This window comes from Coregonus lavaretus (assembly GCF_964263955.1).
Source record: "Coregonus lavaretus genome assembly, chromosome: 39".
Classification (NCBI taxonomy): domain Eukaryota; kingdom Metazoa; phylum Chordata; class Actinopteri; order Salmoniformes; family Salmonidae; genus Coregonus; species Coregonus lavaretus.
The window spans coordinates 17,942,819-17,955,296 of record NC_140026.1 but is presented as its reverse complement, the minus strand read 5'-3'; positions in this window follow the sequence as shown (position 1 = coordinate 17,955,296).

Below are 12,478 nucleotides of genomic sequence, written 5' to 3'. Positions count from 1 at the left end.
TACCATGACATTGGTTGTAGTATGGCAAACAGCTTATATCAATATTAATCATAGTTTATATGCACAAACTATGTGCTATGTCATTTCAGTTCAATAAAGACGAACAACGGTGCAGTGACTCGATGTGTGCTTAGCCCAGAATTACATGAAAATAAGGGCCTTGGGCTGAATGGAGTTAGTGTGGAAGTCCATATATGTGGACTTTATTTTGTGTAATATTGTTTGTTAGCATGGTAACAGTGCCATGGTACCATGAGGAAAGGCAGCAGGGTGAGGGGAAGTGTTACACTAAATGCATTTGTCTCCTGGAGGTAAACATTTGTACTGTATGTACTTCTTTAACAACATGAACAAATACTATAGTATACTATGGTTTAAATACTGTAGTATTCACTATGGTGTTTTTGACGTCTTTACTATAGTATATTGTAGTATTTAAAGTTAACTGAATATAATATGATAATTCATGTAGTGTTTTTTGCAGATTGTAGTATACTGTATTATTTACTGTAGTGTTTTTGTTTTATTATACACTGCTCAAAAAATAAAGGGAACACTTAAACAACACATCCTAGATCTGAATGAATGAAATAATCTTATGAAATACTTTTTTCTTTACATAGTTGAATGTGCTGACAACAAAATTACACAAAAATTATCAATGGAAATCAAATTTATCAACCCATGGAGGTCTGGATTTGGAGTCACCCTCAAAATTAAAGTGGAAAACAACACTACAGGCTGATCCAACTTTGATGTAATGTCCTTAAAACAAGTCAAAATGAGGCTCAGTAGTGTGTGTGGCCTCCACGTGCCTGTATGATTTCCTAACTAACGCCTAGGCATGCTCCTGATGAGGTGGCGGATGGTCTCCTGAGGGATCTCCTCCCAGACCTGGACTAAAGCATCCGCCAACTCCTGGACAGTCTGTGGTGCAACGTGGCGTTGGTGGATGGAGCGAGACATGATGTCCCAGATGTGCTCAATTGGATTCAGGTCTGGGGAATGGGCGGGCCAGTCCATAGCATCAATGCCTTCCTCTTGCAGGAACTGCTGACACACTCCAGCCACATGAGGTCTAGCATTGTCTTGCATTAGGAGGAACCCAGGGCCAACCGCACCAGCATCCTCAGACCCTCACAGGGGGTCTGAGGATCTCATCTCGGTACCTAATGGCAGTCAGGCTACCTCTGGCGAGCACATGGAGGGCTGTGCGGCCCCCCAATGAAATGTCACCCCACACCATGACTGACCCACCGCCAAACCGGTCATGCTGGAGGATGTTGCAGGCAGCAGAACGTTCTCCTCAGCGTCTCCAGACTCTGTCACGTCTGTCACATGTGCTCAGTGTGAACCTGCTTTCATCTGTGAAGAGCACAGGGCGCCAGTGGCGAATTTGCCAATCTTGGTGTTCTCTGGCAAATGCCAAACGTCCTGCACGGTGTTGGGCTGTAAGCACAACCCCCACCTGTGGACGTCGGGCCCTCATACCACCCTCATGGAGTCTGTTTCTGACCGTTTGAGTAGACACATGCACATTTGTGGCCTGCTGGAGGTCATTTTGCAGGGCTCTGGCAGTGCTCCTCCTGCTCCTCCTTGCACAAAGGCGGAGGTAGCGGTCCTACTGCTGGGTTGTTGCCCTCCTACGGCCTCCTCCACGTCTCCTGATGTACTGGCCTGTCTCCTGGTAGCGCCTCCATGCTCTGGACACTACGCTGACAGACACAGCAAACCTTCTTGCCACAGCTCGCATTGATGTGCCATCCTGGATTAGCTGCACTACCTGAGCCACTTGTGTGGGTTGTAGACTCTGTCTCATGCTACCACTAGAGTGAAAGCACCGCCAGCATTCAAAAGTGACCAAAACATCAGCCAGGAAGCATAGGAACTGAGAAGTGGTCTGTGGTCACCACCTGCAGAACCACTTCTTTATTGGGGGTGTCTTGCTAATTGCCTATAATTTCCACCTGTTGTCTATTCCATTTGCACAACAGCATGTGAAATTTATTGTCAATCAGTGTTGCTTCCTAAGTGGACAGTTTGATTTCACAGAAGTGTGATTGACTTGGAGTTACATTGTGTTGTTTAAGTGTTCCCTTTATTTTTTTTTGCAGTGTATTTGACATCAAAGTGTTGGCCTTCTCCTTGAGGAAACCTACTAGAGTAATATCAAAAGAGCACATTTTCCATAACCTGTAGGTAGATAGGTAGGTAGGTAGGACTGGGGTCTGAACGGATAGTTCAGAGCTGCTATTTTCTATAACCTGTATGGAAGACAATATGGTCTATGTTTGGCATGTATGTTTCTCACTTATGGGTGGCACAAATTGGAATGCAGGGGAGGGGAATGGGCAGGGTATATACTAATTAAAAACTGTAGTATTTACTATAGTTTAAAAAAAGTGTGTTTTGTGAACTGTGGTGTTTTTGCGGACATTACTGTAATATTTACTACAGTTAATTTTTCCGGATAATACTGTAGTATTTACTATAGTATTCTACAGTATACTACAACATTCTATAGTAAGTATTACACATGATCGAGTATTCTACAGTATACTACAGTTTACTACATAATTATATAGTAAGTACTGTAGTATTCTATAGTAAACTATAGTATTTTTTCATGTGGGTAATTTCATCCTTTAAGTAAACAATGCATCACATACTAACCATGTCCCTCAGTTGATGTTAAATTACATGTTCCTTATTTTCCTTTTGTCAACAGGCAGAATATATTATATCCTGAATTATCCAACACTACAGTACTACAGCATATCTCTAGATTCAATATTATTTTCGCCCACATTCTACCACCAGTCATTTTCCCTTATGAATGTAAACAAACTTGAGCCAAAATGGCCACGTGTCTTAATTTACTTCTGACTGAAAAAAATTGGGGGGTTGATAAAAGCACTGAGGAAATCCTGTATTTAAAAAAAATTGTTTATCTTGGCAGTTATAATTATATATATTTTTGTATAAACAAGCGATAAGTGAAATCCCCCATCTCTCGTCCCCCAGCCTAGTCCCAGAGCTGCAGCCTCAGATAATGAATGCAATTAAGGCCTTACTGCATTAAACCGTGGAGTAAACAGAGGGCTTAGCGGCAGAGCAATATTACCCATACTCTTTTATTTAAGGAGAAACGGAGAGACTACTTTCCGTTACCTTGAGCGAGACTACTTTCTGACAGGAGAGGAGAACTAAGTTCCCATAGGAGTCGGCTGGGGAGTTTGAGAAAACTGACCGTCACGGAACAAGAAATTACACTTTTTAGTTTGATAAAGTTTCTGGGCTATGTCCCCTAGGCTATGATAATCAGTCATCTTTAGACCCTGATAATGTGTTCCATTGATGTTCCCTTTAATAGTTGACAATGTCTTTTCAGAATGGGCAATAAAGTTATCTTCTGTATGTTATAAACAATCAAATTCACCATCTTGAATTTTCATGTATGTAAATGTGGTCATTAGCTACCATCTGTGCTGATGATACATTATGAATGTCCTTTTACTAAGTCCAACGTATGTTCCTAGACTGTATAGTGCATGTTCTCATATACAATATTTTTTGTTTCTACTGTGTGACTAACATTATCACATTTTGCTAATATTTCAGTAAAACATCTGTGCACTATTCACATGACCCTTTCAAATACCTATGGTAAGCGAATGGCGAATGAGATGTGCATATTGAGGGAGAGCAGTGGTAGCATGAGACCCAAGTTCTAACTGCATAATGGAGTCTCCTGCCGTGAAAATAACAGCAGGGTTTCACAATCTCTCTGAAGCGTTACAATGTAACATGTCCCCTCCTCTAGAGAGACCAAGAACATGTTTGCCATTTCCTGCAAGGATTTAAGTACCAAACGGATGCAATTCAGCCTCAGGCTACAAGCTATGGGGGCGACTGAGCAAAAGCAACACGTAGGGACAGCACAACAATAACATAAATGAGGGAGGAAAGTAGGAAGTGCCGGGGTGTTGGGTGATTTATCATGTCGACATTGATACACTAGACTATTGACTGCCAAACGGGACTGTGGTGGTACAATGGCGGCCATTTTAGCTACCATGGATACCAACTGGTCCAGGGAATTCTTTCTTGTCTAATCTCTTAATCATATTTTCAAATTTACTGAGTGTACCCGTGAGGCCACTTGTCACTCACAGTCACAGGCAGTGGAGTGCTACGTAGGTATATACAATTACATAACGCACTATGGTTAGGGTGTGGCACCTGCTTGTAAGATAAGAGCAACATATATCTTAAATAGGAGCTTTAGTATTTTCTCTACCCTCGCCTCCTCTCCTGCATATGACCTGCTCCATCACATGATGTGCTAGCTCTTACGGTAAAAACCCATTGCCTGTCTATTGGTGGGGACTGCTGCTGAACAGAATGGATGTGTACAACACACAAACACCGCTTCTTCTCCCTTCTAGCCCCTCAGTGGAGGAATGAAACTAGCTACAGTAAAAAAAGGGGAATAACTGTTATTCACCGCACTCAGTCATTCATGCATAGTCTAACTGCATGAATTAGGTCTATGCATTACACACACAGTACAAGTCACATTTTCGCCCTTCTGGATTCTCAGTGGATAAATATACCTTCTACTGCTGTAAGAAAGAGGGATATACTATACACATTCACTCATAGTTCAACTGCACTTGGGCACTTCTCCAATCCTCACTCTTCGTCCTCCACTTGTTATTCTCGAAACACTTATCTGTGCACTTTGAGGGATTCTATATTACAGATGTGATCCATGAAAGTTTTGCTTGTGGTACTTTGGCTCAACTCGTTATTCTTCGGATTAAGCCCTCCGATTTTAATGTGATGACTCTGGCAAAAGAAGAGGGGAAAGGTGGTCACTCACAGTGATGTACTGTAGAACAAAAGAACACCGATTGACTTCTCTGACCTCCCTCCCTCCTTGCTGTTGTCAACTGTGATGATATAAGCGGGTTGCGCAAGTTCATTACACAGACAATGACCTTCCCTACACAGCTGACAGGCAAGTGACAATGCACAGTGTGTGTGTGCATGTGCGTGCGTGTATATAGGGGGGTTAGATGTTTGTTGTCATTTGAACTCACTCACAGAGCTCCACTACTTTCGGAAGCCTGTACAGGCAAGCGGCCCCCATCCCTCCCCTGCCCCCCTATGACACATCAGGAAGTGATAATTGGTCACCTCTAAATTATGACAGCCTCTCCTTAAAGCCTCCCCCCGGCTAGAATTATGGCGTAGTCCTGGAGCAGTCAGACCTTATTAAAATAAGAGGTGGTGGCCATGAATTACGTATGTCGGTAGGAGGTGCTGACAGTTATAATGGCTAAGCCATCTTAAATCACAGCGCACTCACTCTACCTGCTGCATCTGGAGCGGCTAAGCTGGTGGTGACACTGGAGGGGATGGGGGAAAGAGGAACCTTTATTTTTTGCATTTTACAGTATCAAAAGGGAAGGCTTATAAAGCCCACCCAAAACAGGGGTTGTATGGGGAGAATTTACTTTGGGCTTGTGCCAGATATGATTAGACATATTTAATGACGATGGTGGTTTGTGCTAGAGGTAACAGAAATAGACATTCAGACAAAGACTGTTGACAACACAGTGATATGGAGATATTCAATGATTTCGGAGACAGCCTACTTTGCTGTTGTCTGAAACAATAATGTTTTAACCTAATAATACTGTATATTGTTATTCAATCATTAGTCAATCCTCAATGGTAACAGTTAGTCTATCGATGCCTGAATGGAGTTTTCAATAGACCACACCTCCCTTAAATGGCTTGAAGAAACCCTAAACAGGGTCATCATACCTCACTAAACCAACATCAAAAGGCAGACAGCTCTTTTGTATCAAATGTCATAGCTATTGTATGTAGATGATCATTTCAGCTTTCATGCCCCCCTCCCTTGTATTAATACACAGCTCAGGAACATTTTCTGTTGAATAGTAATAAGGCAGGCAAGGAGCTAACAATGGGTGGGATAAATAAAAGCTATATTAATGGCTGCCCTGAAAAACAAATCAAATTAAAACAAATTACACCTTTTCAGAAAAGCCGGCGAGGAGTCTATCGGGCTGACGGAATACTCATTTCTCTGCATAATTTGGCAAGTCGAGTTTGCCTCTCTCCTCTCCCCTGTTCTGCCTTAATGGCCACACTGACAGTGACATGATCGTCCATGGCTGCGTCCCAAATGGCACCTTATTCCCTATACAGTGCCTTGCAAAAGCATTCATCCCCCTTGGCGTTTTTCCTATTTTGTTGCATTACAACCTGTAATTTAAATTGTATGTCCATTACATGATTTCATGTAATGGACATACACAATATAGTCCAAATTGGTGAAGTGAAATGAAACAAATAACTTGTTCTGAAAAGGCCCCAGAGTCTGCAACACCACTAAGCAAGGGGCACCACCTAGCAAACGGCACCATGAAGACCAAGGAGCTCTCCAAACAGGTCAGGGACAAAGTTGTGGAGAAGAACAGATCAGGGTTGGGTTATAAAAAATAGATTTGAGACTAGGACAGAGGTTCACCTTCCAGCAGGACAATGACCCTAAGCATACTGCTAAAGCAACTCTCAAGTGGTTTAAGGGGAAACATTTAAATGTCTTGGAATGGCCTAGTCAAAGCCCAGACCTCAATCCAATTGAGAATCTGTGGTATGACTTAAAGATTGCTGTACACCAGCGGAACCTAAAAAATCCATTTTAATCCAGGTTTCAAGGCAACAAAATAGGAAAAATGCCAAGGGGGGTGAATTCTTTAGCAAGCCACTGTATAGTGCGCTACTTTTGACCAGAGCCCTATGCACTACATAAGGAATAGAGTGCCATTTGGGCCGCAGGCCGCATATAAGGAGCCAAGAGGAGAGAGACGGGCCGAGAAACTTCCATTAAGGTGATCAGAAGTTGGGGGAGCCACTGTGGATGGTTGTGTCAGGGTTGCCTGTCGGCCCCCCTTGAGTTTTAATGATGTGATAACGATGTCATTGTGATTTTGACAAGGTCGAGTCATTGGAAAGGTGGGCTTCTGCTTGTCTGTAAGGGGTCTAAGCATGCACAAACTGATGGATAAGGCAGCAGGCAAAGGCATACTACTGAACTCAATCGGTAGAAGTGAGCAGGGGGCAATTCCATGTTGACGAAATTACCCTTCGACTCAGTTTTTTCACTTGAAAATGTTTGCCAAACAAAAAACATTGATTTTAAATATGAACAAACCATGCAACTCTATGCACAAATGACAACTTTGACTAATTCCACAGAATATTTTACCATAACACATTTACTGGAAGAACTGTGCAGATGCAAACTCTGGTAACGGAATTGTCTTTTGGTTACTGAACTACAGTAAGAGAAGTGGATTAAACCTGGTAAGGGAATTATGGTAACAGAATTACATCATGGCTCCCTGATCTGTACTACACAGAAAGCATAATTATGGATATGAATGTCATTCTTGACCTCACAGCGCAGCACAGCAGAGTACAGTAGAGTCCAGTGCAGTACAATACAGCAGAGCAGAGTAGGGTACAGTACAGTATACTGTACTGTACTTTTCTGTACTGTACTGTATTGTACTGTCCTGTACTCTACTCTACTCAGTGTACTGTACTCAGTATTGTTCTGTACCTTAGTGTTGTCACGCTACCAGATTTGACTTCGATACAAATACCAGGTTTAGTATCATGATACTCGATACCGAAACGATGCCACGGCAAAAAGAAAAAAAGCGATTCAGCTAGTCACAGAATAACCATGGAGAGTTTTTTTTTTTTTTTACACTGAACAATATGTTGGTAACTGGTAGAACAAATAAAATAACAAATAGAATATCTTCTATTCTATATATACTGAACAAAAACTAACGCAACAATTTCAAAGATTTTACTGAGTTACAGTTCATATAAGGAAATCAGTCAATTGAAATAAATTAATTACGCCCTAATCTATGGATTTCACATGACTGGGAATACAGATATGCATCTGTTGTTCACAGATACCTTTTTTAAAAGAGGTAGTGGCGTGGATTAGAAAACCAGTCAGTATCTGGTGTGACCACCATTTGCCTCATGCAGCGTGACACATCTCCTTCGCATAGAGTTGATCAGGCTGTTGATTGTGGCCTGTGGAATGTTGTCCTACTCCTCTTCAATGGCTGTGCGAAGTTTCTGGATATTGGCAGGAACTGGAACACTCTGTCGTACATGTCGATCCAGAGCATCCCAAACCTGCTCAATGCGTGACATGTCTGATGAGTATGCAGGCTATGGAAGAACTGGGACATTTTCAGATTCCAGGAATTGTGTACAGATCCTTGCGACATGGGGCCGGGCATTATCATGCTGAAACATGAGGTGATGGCGGCGGATGAACCGCAAGACAATGGGCCTCAGGATCTCGTAACGGTATTTCTGTGCATTAAAATTGCATTGTGTTCGTTGTCTGTATCTTACGCCTGCCCATTACATAACCCCACCGCCACCATGGGGCACTCTGCTCACAGCGTTGACTTCAGCAAACCACTCGCCCACATGACGCCATCTGCCATCTGCCCAGTACAGTTGAAACCGCGATTCATCCATGAAGAGCACACTTCTCCAGCGTGCCAGTGGCCATCAAAGGTGAGCATTTCCCCACTGAAGTCGGTTACGATGCCTAACTGCAGTCAGGTCAAGACCCTGGTGAGGACGACGAGCATGCAGATAAGCTTCCTTGAGACGGTTTCTGACAATTTGTGCAGAAATTCTTTGGTTGTGCAATCAACAGTTTCATCAGCTGTCCGGGTGGCTGGTCTCAGATGATCCCACAGGTGAAGAAGCCGGATAAATTATTTTTAATGATGTTGGCTTATGGTTGAGAAATGAACATAAAATTATCTGGCAACAGCTATGATGGACATTCCTGCAGTCAGCATGCCAATTGCACGCTCCCTTAAAACTGTGGCATTGTGTAGTGTGACAAAGCTGCACATTTTAGGGTGGCCTTTTATTGTCCCTAGCACAAGGTTCACCTATGTAATGATCATGCTGTTTAATCAGCTTCTTGTTATGCCACACCTGTCAGGTGGATGGATTATCTTGGCAAAGGAGAAATGCTCACCAACATGGATGTAAGCAAATTTGTACACAACATTTGAGAGAAATAAGCTTTTTGTGCGTATGGAAAATGTTCTGTGATCTTTTATTTCAGCTCATGAAACCAACACTTTACATGTTGCGTTTATATTTTTGTTCAGTGTAATTGGTAGGTCTACCATTACTTGTTACTTCTGTGAACTTCCATTATCCTCCCTCCTCATGAAGGAGAGAAATTAGAAAATACTCTGATCGCTACTCAACTATATTTCGAACTGGACAGAGTGAATTGGGTGATTAAGGAAATGTGTGTGTATACATGGTGCTGTAAAAATTATTCTGTGCTCACTGTCTCAGCTAAAGCTGGAAAAATCTAACATGATTACTGATAGTGCTGCAGCAATAAATAAATAAAAATAAAATGTTTTATTCTATTATTTATGTCTGCCACCATCACGGCTCAGGCTAAGACCCAGATGCAGACACAGGAGGCGGATAGTGCGAGTCTCAGAGTTTATTATAGTACAAGGGGCAGGTAATCGGTAGGTCAAGGCAGGCAAAGAGTCGTAATCAGAGTCAGGCAGATACAGGACGGCAGGCAGGATCAGGGTCAGGACAGGCAGAATGGTCAGAACTGGGAAGACTAGAAAAAGCAAAAACTAGAGCACAGGTAACAAGGGAAAAGCTGAGGGCTGGGTCCAGGATATTCCTGGCGGGGACCCAACACCTCTCCTCCGGGCCATAACCCTCCCAGTCAACCAGGTACTGGAATCCCCTGCCTCGAGGTCCAACACTCAGGAGGCGCCTCACCGTGTACGCCGGATGGTCGTCGATGAGACAGGGGAGAGGGGTGGGCCTGGAAACAGGAGACGAAGGGCTGTGAGACAGGGGTTTACTTCTAGATACATGGAAAGTGGGATGTCTACAGAGGGTGTACGGCAACAGAAGGCGAACAGCAGAGGGGCTAAGGACCTTAGAGATGGGAAAGAGGCGATAAAACGGGGGGAAAGTTTGCGGGACTCCACCCGGGGGGGCAGATCCCGAGTGGAGAGCCATACCCTCTGACCAAGACGGTAGCGGGAGCAGGGTTCCGGTGGTGGTCCGCCTGTCGTCAATACCTGGAGGTGGTCTTGAGAAGAGCAGCCTGGGCTCTCTTCCAGGTACGGCAACAGTGACGGACGAACATCTGGGCAGAAGGTATGCTGACCTCTTCCTCTTGCTCCGGGAACAGCGGGGGCTGATATCCCAGGGAACACTCAAAAGGCAAGAGACCAGTAGCAAAACAGGAAATGGTGTTGCGGGCATATTCCACCCACACGAGTTGCTGGCTCCAGGTGGTGGGATTGATGGAGACGAGGCAATGAAGAGTCGTCTCCAGGTCCTGATTGGCTTGCTCCGACTGGCCGTTAGACTGGGGATGAAAACCAGAGGACAGGCTGGCCGACGTCCCAATGAGGGTGCAGAACGCCTTCCAGAACCGGGATGAGAACTGAGGACCGTGATCGGAGACCATGTCGACCTGGAAGTCCATGGATCCGGAAGACGTGCTGCACCATGAGATGGGCCGTCTCCTTAGCTGAGGGCAACTTAGGAAGGTGGATAAAATGGGCGGCTTTGGAAAACCTATCCACCACCATAAGGATGGTGGTGTTGCCCTCTGACGGAGGGAGACCTGGGACGAAGTCCAAGGATATATGGGACCAGGGGCGGTGAGGAACAGGGAGTGGTTGAAGGAGGCCAGCCGGAGCTTGCCACATAGTCTTGTTCTGTGCACACACAGTGCAGGCGGCAACGAACGTGGAGATGTCAGGAACCATGGTGGGCCACCAAAAACATTGTCGGACGAAAGCCAAGGTCTGACAGGAGCCAGGACGACAAGTGATTCTTGAGGAATGTGCCCATTCCAGGACCGGAGCACGGACAGAGTCCGGGACAAACATCCGGTTAGCCGGACTCTATATTCCCCAGGTGATAGCAGCCGCTAGACAGGAAGTAGGGAGGATGGTCTCGGGGTCCGATGGTGCAGTAGCAGGGCTGTACAGACATGAGAGTGCGTCAGGCTTCACATTTTTGGACCCCGGGCGGTAGGACATAGTGAAATGGAAACGAGTGAATAACAGGGCCCATCTCGCCTGCCCGGAGTCGAGGCGCTTGCACACTCTTGGCATTCTCTCAAACAGATTCATGAGGTAGTCACCTTGAATACATTTAAATTAACAGGTGTGCCTTCTTAAAAGTTAATTTGTGGAATTTATTTCCTTCTTAATGCGCTTGAGACAATCAGTTGTGTAGCTCAGTTGGTAGAGCATGGCGTTTGCAACGCCAGTGTTGTGGGTTCGATTCCCACGGGGGGCCAGTATGAAAAGAAAATGTATGCACTCACTAACTGTAAGTCGCTCTGGATAAGAGCGTCTGCTAAATGACTAAAATGTACATGTAAAAATGTGACAAGGTAGGGGGGGTATACAGAAGATAGCCCTATTTGGTAAAATACCAAGTCCATATTATGGCAAGAACAGCTCAAATAAGGAAAGAGAAGTGACAGTCCATCATTACTTTAAGACATGAAGGTCAGTCAATACGGAACATTTCTTCAAGTGCAGTCGCAAAACCCATCAAGCACTATGATGAAAATGGCCCTCATGAGGATCGCCACAGGAATGAAAGACCCAGAGTTACCTCTGCTGCAGAGGATGTTCATTAGAGTTACCAGCCTCAGAAAATGCAGCCGAAATAAATGCTTCACAGAGTTCAAGTAACAGACACATCTCAACATCAACTGTTCAGAGGAGACTGTGTGAATCAGGCCTTCATGGTCAAATTGCTGCAAAGAAACCACTACTAAATGATACCAATAAGAAGAAGAGACTTTGTTGTGGCATGAAACATTAGCAGTGGACATTAGACCGGTTGAAATTAGTCCTTTGGTCTAGAGTCCAAATTGGAGATTTTTGGTTCCAACCGCCGTGTCTTTGTGAGACGCGGTGTGGGTGAACGGATGATCTCTGCATTTGTATTTCCCACCTTAAAGCATGGAGGAGGAGGAGGGGTTATGGGGTGGGGGTGCTTTTCTGGTGACACTGTCTGTGATTTATTTAGAATTCAAGGCACACTTAACCAGCATGGCTACCACAGCATTCTGCAGTGATATGCCATTCAATCTGGTTTGGGCTTAGTGGGACTATCATTTGTTTTTCAACAGGACAATGACCCAACACACCTCCAGGCTGTGTAAAGGCTATTTTACCAAGAAGGAGAGTGATGGAGTGCTGCATCAGATACCTGGCCTCCACAATCCCCTGACCTCAACCCAATTGAGATGGTTTAGGATGAGTCGGACGGCAGAGTGAAGGAAAAGCAGCCAACAAGT